The sequence below is a fragment of the Polyodon spathula genome, chromosome 44 (assembly GCF_017654505.1).
Source record: "Polyodon spathula isolate WHYD16114869_AA chromosome 44, ASM1765450v1, whole genome shotgun sequence".
NCBI lineage: Eukaryota > Metazoa > Chordata > Actinopteri > Acipenseriformes > Polyodontidae > Polyodon > Polyodon spathula.
In genome coordinates this window covers 2,105,837-2,112,418 of record NC_054577.1, presented here as the reverse complement: position 1 = coordinate 2,112,418, position 6,582 = coordinate 2,105,837, and positions in this window count along the sequence as shown.

Here is a 6,582-nt window from a genome sequence, read left to right as displayed (position 1 = left end):
GTAGTTCGGTGTTGAAGCGGCTCTTGGTTTTGGATTGCAGTTCGGTGTTGAAGCGGCTCTTGGTTTTGGATTGTAGTTCGGTGTTGAAGCGGCTCTTGGTTTTGGATTGCAGTTCGGTGTTGAAGCGGCTCTTGGTTTTGGATTGTAGTTCGGTGTTGAAGCTGCTCTTGGTTTTGGATTGTAGTTCAGTGTTGAAGCGGCTCTTGGTTTTGGATTGCAGTTCGGTGTTGAAGCGGGTCTTGGTTTTGGATTGTAGTTCGGTGTGGAAGCGGCTTTTGGTTTTGGATTGTAGTTCGGTGTTGAAGCGGCTTTTGGTTTTGGATTGTAGTTCGGTGTTGAAGCGGCTTTTGGTTTTGGATTGTAGTTCGGTGTTGAAGCGGCTTTTGGTTTTGGATTGTAGTTCGGTGTTGAAGCGGCTCTTGGTTTTGGATTGTAGTTCGGTGTTGAAGCGGCTCTTGGTTTTGGATTGTAGTTCGGTGTTGAAGCGGCTCTTGGTTTTGGATTGTAGTTCGGTGTTGAAGCGGCTTTTGGTTTTGGATTGTAGTTCGGTGTTGAAGCGGCTTTTGGTTTTGGATTGTAGTTCGGTGTTGAAGCGGCTTTTGGTTTTGGATTGTAGTTCGGTGTTGAAGCGGCTTTTGGTTTTGGATTGTAGTTCGGTGTTGAAGCGGCTTTTGGTTTTGGATTGTAGTTCGGTGTTGAAGCGGCTTTTGGTTTTGGATTGTAGTTCGGTGTTGAAGCGGCTTTTGGTTTTGGATTGTAGTTCGGTGTTGAAGCGGCTTTTGGTTTTGGATTGTAGTTCGGTGTTGAAGCGGCTTTTGGTTTTGGATTGTAGTTCGGTGTTGAAGCGGCTTTTGGTTTTGGATTGTAGTTCGGTGTTGAAGCGGCTTTTGGTTTTGGATTGTAGTTCGGTGTTGAAGCGGCTTTTGGTTTTGGATTGTAGTTCGGTGTTGAAGCTGCTCTTGGTTTTGGTTTGTAGTTCGGTGTTGAAGCGGCTCTTGGTTTTGGATTGTAGTAGTCGGTGTTGAAGCGGCTTTTGGTTTTGGATTGCAGTTCGGTGTTGAAGCGGCTCTTGGTTTTGGATTGTAGTTCGGTGTTGAAGCGGCTTTTGGTTTTGGATTGTAGTTCGGTGTTGAAGCGGCTTTTGGTTTTGGATTGTAGTTCGGTGTTGAAGCGGCTTTTGGTTTTGGATTGTAGTTCGGTGTTGAAGCGGCTCTTGGTTTTGGATTGTAGTTCGGTGTTGAAGCGGCTCTTGGTTTTGGATTGTAGTTCGGTGTTGAAGCGGCTCTTGGTTTTGGATTGTAGTTCGGTGTTGAAGCGGCTCTTGGTTTTGGATTGTAGTTCGGTGTTGAAGCGGCTCTTGGTTTTGGATTGTAGTTCGGTGTTGAAGCGGCTCTTGGTTTTGGATTGTAGTTCGGTGTTGAAGCGGCTCTTGGTTTTGGATTGTAGTTCGGTGTTGAAGCGGCTCTTGGTTTTGGATTGTAGTTCGGTGTTGAAGCGGCTTTTGGTTTTGGATTGTAGTTCGGTGTTGAAGCGGCTTTTGGTTTTGGATTGTAGTTCGGTGTTGAAGCGGCTTTTGGTTTTGGATTGTAGTTCGGTGTTGAAGCGGCTCTTGGTTTTGGATTGTAGTTCGGTGTTGAAGCGGCTCTTGGTTTTGGATTGTAGTTCGGTGTTGAAGCGGCTCTTGGTTTTGGATTGTAGTTCGGTGTTGAAGCGGCTCTTGGTTTTGGATTGTAGTTCGGTGTTGAAGCGGCTCTTGGTTTTGGATTGTAGTTCGGTGTTGAAGCGGCTCTTGGTTTTGGATTGTAGTTCGGTGTTGAAGCGGCTCTTGGTTTTGGATTGTAGTTCGGTGTTGAAGCGGCTTTTGGTTTTGGATTGTAGTTCGGTGTTGAAGCGGCTCTTGGTTTTGGATTGTAGTTCGGTGTTGAAGCGGCTCTTGGTTTTGGATTGTAGTTCGGTGTTGAAGCGGCTCTTGGTTTTGGATTGTAGTTCGGTGTTGAAGCGGCTCTTGGTTTTGGATTGTAGTTCGGTGTTGAAGCGGCTCTTGGTTTTGGATTGTAGTTCGGTGTTGAAGCGGCTCTTGGTTTTGGATTGTAGTTCGGTGTTGAAGCGGCTCTTTTTTGGTTTTGGATTGTAGTTCGGTGTTGAAGCGGCTCTTGGTTTTGGATTGTAGTTCGGTGTTGAAGCGGCTCTTGGTTTTGGATTGTAGTTCGGTGTTGAAGCGGCTCTTGGTTTTGGATTGTAGTTCGGTGTTGAAGCGGCTCTTGGTTTTGGATTGTAGTTCGGTGTTGAAGCGGCTCTTGGTTTTGGATTGTAGTTCGGTGTTGAAGCGGCTCTTGGTTTTGGATTGTAGTTCGGTGTTGAAGCGGCTCTTGGTTTTGGATTGTAGTTCGGTGTTGAAGCGGCTCTTGGTTTTGGATTGTAGTTCGGTGTTGAAGCGGCTCTTGGTTTTGGATTGTAGTTCAGTGTTGAAGCGGCTCTTGGTTTTGGATTGTAGTTCGGTGTTGAAGCGGCTCTTGGTTTTGGATTGTAGTTCGGTGTGGAAGCGGCTCTTGGTTTTGGATTGCAGTTCAGTGTTGAAGCGGCTCTTGGTTTTGGATTGCAGTTCGGTGTTGAAGTCTTGGTTTTGGATTGTAGTTCGGTGTTGAAGCGGCTCTTGGTTTTGGATTGTAGTTCGGTGTTGAAGCGGCTCTTGGTTTTGGATTGTAGTTCGGTGTTGAAGCGGCTCTTGGTTTTGGATTGTAGTTCGGTGTTGAAGCGGCTCTTGGTTTTGGATTGTAGTTCGGTGTTGAAGCGGCTCTTGGTTTTGGATTGTAGTTCGGTGTTGAAGCGGCTCTTGGTTTTGGATTGTAGTTCGGTGTTGAAGCGGCTCTTGGTTTTGGATTGTAGTTCGGTGTTGAAGCGGCTCTTGGTTTTGGATTGTAGTTCGGTGTTGAAGCGGCTCTTGGTTTTGGATTGTAGTTCGGTGTGGAAGCGGCTCTTGGTTTTGGATTGTAGTTCGGTGTTGAAGCGGCTCTTGGTTTTGGATTGTAGTTCGGTGTTGAAGCGGCTCTTGGTTTTGGATTGTAGTTCGGTGTTGAAGCGGCTCTTGGTTTTGGATTGTAGTTCGGTGTTGAAGCGGCTTTTGGTTTTGGATTGTAGTTCGGTGTTGAAGCGGCTTTTGGTTTTGGATTGTAGTTCGGTGTTGAAGCGGCTTTTGGTTTTGGATTGTAGTTCGGTGTTGAAGCGGCTTTTGGTTTTGGATTGTAGTTCGGTGTTGAAGCGGCTCTTGGTTTTGGATTGGATTGTAGTTCGGTGTTGAAGCGGCTCTTGGTTTTGGATTGTAGTTCGGTGTTGAAGCGGCTCTTGGTTTTGGATTGTAGTTCGGTGTTGAAGCGGCTCTTGGTTTTGGATTGTAGTTCGGTGTTGAAGCGGCTCTTGGTTTTGGATTGTAGTTCGGTGTTGAAGCGGCTCTTGGTTTTGGATTGCAGTTCGGTGTTGAAGCGGCTCTTGGTTTTGGATTGTAGTTCGGTGTTGAAGCGGCTCTTGGTTTTGGATTGTAGTTCAGTGTTGAAGCGGCTCTTGGTTTTGGATTGCAGTTCGGTGTTGAAGCGGCTCTTGGTTTTGGATTGTAGTTCGGTGTTGAAGCGGCTCTTGGTTTTGGATTGTAGTTCGGTGTTGAAGCGGCTCTTGGTTTTGGATTGTAGTTCGGTGTTGAAGCGGCTCTTGGTTTTGGATTGTAGTTCGGTGTTGAAGCGGCTCTTGGTTTTGGATTGTAGTTCGGTGTTGAAGCGGCTCTTGGTTTTGGATTGTAGTTCGGTGTTGAAGCGGCTTTTGGTTTTGGATTGTAGTTCGGTGTTGAAGCGGCTTTTGGTTTTGGATTGTAGTTCGGTGTTGAAGCGGCTCTTGGTTTTGGATTGCAGTTCGGTGTTGAAGCGGCTCTTGGTTTTGGATTGTAGTTCGGTGTTGAAGCGGCTTTTGGTTTTGGATTGTAGTTCGGTGTTGAAGCGGCTCTTGGTTTTGGATTGTAGTTCGGTGTTGAAGCGGCTCTTGGTTTTGGATTGTAGTTCGGTGTTGAAGCGGCTCTTGGTTTTGGATTGTAGTTCGGTGTTGAAGCGGCTCTTGGTTTTGGATTGTAGTTCGGTGTTGAAGCGGCTCTTGGTTTTGGATTGTAGTTCGGTGTTGAAGCGGCTCTTTGGTTTTGGATTGTAGTTCGGTGTTGAAGCGGCTCTTGGTTTTGGATTGTAGTTCGGTGTTGAAGCGGCTCTTGGTTTTGGATTGTAGTTCGGTGTTGAAGCGGCTCTTGGTTTTGGATTGTAGTTCGGTGTTGAAGCGGCTCTTGGTTTTGGATTGCAGTTCGGTGTTGAAGCGGCTCTTGGTTTTGGATTGTAGTTCGGTGTTGAAGCGGCTCTTGGTTTTGGATTGTAGTTCGGTGTGCAGTGAAGCGGCTCTTGGTTTTGGATTGCAGTTCGGTGTTGAAGCGGCTCTTGGTTTTGGATTGTAGTTCGGTGTTGAAGCGGCTCTTGGTTTTGGATTGTAGTTCGGTGTTGAAGCGGCTCTTGGTTTTGGATTGTAGTTCGGTGTTGAAGCGGCTCTTGGTTTTGGATTGTAGTTCGGTGTTGAAGCGGCTCTTGGTTTTGGATTGCAGTTCGGTGTTGAAGCGGCTCTTGGTTTTGGATTGTAGTTCGGTGTTGAAGCGGCTCTTGGTTTTGGATTGTAGTTCGGTGTTGAAGCGGCTCTTGGTTTTGGTTTTGGAAGCGGCTTTGGTTTTGTTCGTTCGGTGTTGAAGCGGCTCTTGGTTTTGGATTGTAGTTCGGTGTTGAAGCGGCTCTTGGTTTTGGATTGTAGTTCGGTGTTGAAGCGGCTCTTTGGTTTTGGATTGTAGTTCGGTGTTGAAGCGGCTCTTGGTTTTGGATTGTAGTTCAGTGTTGAAGCGGCTCTTGGTTTTGGATTGTAGTTCGGTGTTGAAGCGGCTCTTGGTTTTGGATTGTAGTTCGGTGTTGAAGCGGCTCTTGGTTTTGGATTGTAGTTCGGTGTTGAAGCGGCTCTTGGTTTTGGATTGTAGTTCGGTGTTGAAGCGGCTCTTGGTTTTGGATTGTAGTTCGGTGTTGAAGCGGCTCTTGGTTTTGGATTGTAGTTCGGTGTTGAAGCGGCTCTTGGTTTTGGATTGTAGTTCGGTGTTGAAGCGGCTCTTGGTTTTGGATTGTAGTTCGGTGTTGAAGCGGCTCTTGGTTTTGGATTGCAGTTCGGTGTTGAAGCGGCTCTTGGTTTTGGATTGTAGTTCGGTGTTGAAGCGGCTCTTGGTTTTGGATTGTAGTTCGGTGTTGAAGCGGCTCTTGGTTTTGGATTGTAGTTCGGTGTTGAAGCGGCTCTTGGTTTTGGATTGTAGTTCGGTGTTGAAGCGGCTCTTGGTTTTGGATTGTAGTTCGGTGTTGAAGCGGCTCTTGGTTTTGGATTGTAGTTCGGTGTTGAAGCGGCTCTTGGTTTTGGATTGTAGTTCGGTGTTGAAGCGGCTCTTGGTTTTGGATTGTAGTTCGGTGTTGAAGCGGCTCTTGGTTTTGGATTGTAGTTCGGTGTTGAAGCGGCTCTTGGTTTTGGATTGTAGTTCGGTGTTGAAGCGGCTCTTGGTTTTGGATTGTAGTTCGGTGTTGAAGCGGCTCTTGGTTTTGGATTGCAGTTCGGTGTTGAAGCGGCTCTTGGTTTTGGATTGTAGTTCGGTGTTGAAGCGGCTCTTGGTTTTGGATTGTAGTTCGGTGTTGAAGCGGCTCTTGGTTTTGGATTGCAGTTCGGTGTTGAAGCGGCTCTTGGTTTTGGATTGCAGTTCGGTGTTGAAGCGGCTCTTGGTTTTGGATTGTAGTTCGGTGTTGAAGCGGCTCTTGGTTTTGGATTGTAGTTCGGTGTTGAAGCGGCTCTTGGTTTTGGATTGTAGTTCGGTGTTGAAGCGGCTCTTGGTTTTGGATTGTAGTTCGGTGTTGAAGCGGCTCTTGGTTTTGGATTGTAGTTCGGTGTTGAAGCGGCTCTTGGTTTTGGATTGTAGTTCGGTGTTGAAGCGGCTCTTGGTTTTGGATTGTAGTTCGGTGTTGAAGCGGCTCTTGGTTTTGGATTGTAGTTCGGTGTTGAAGCGGCTTTTGGTTTTGGATTGTAGTTCGGTGTTGAAGCGGCTTTTGGTTTTGGATTGTAGTTCGGTGTTGAAGCGGCTCTTGGTTTTGGATTGTAGTTCGGTGTTGAAGCGGCTCTTGGTTTTGGATTGTAGTTCGGTGTTGAAGCGGCTTTTGGTTTTGGATTGTAGTTCGGTGTTGAAGCGGCTTTTGGTTTTGGATTGTAGTTCGGTGTTGAAGCGGCTCTTGGTTTTGGATTGTAGTTCGGTGTTGAAGCGGCTCTTGGTTTTGGATTGTAGTTCGGTGTTGAAGCGGCTCTTGGTTTTGGATTGTAGTTCGGTGTTGAAGCGGCTCTTGGTTTTGGATTGTAGTTCGGTGTTGAAGCGGCTCTTGGTTTTGGATTGTAGTTCGGTGTTGAAGCGGCTTTTGGTTTTGGATTGTAGTTCGGTGTTGAAGCGCTCTTGGTTTTGGATTGTAGTTCTGTTGAAGCTTCTTGGTTTTGGATTGT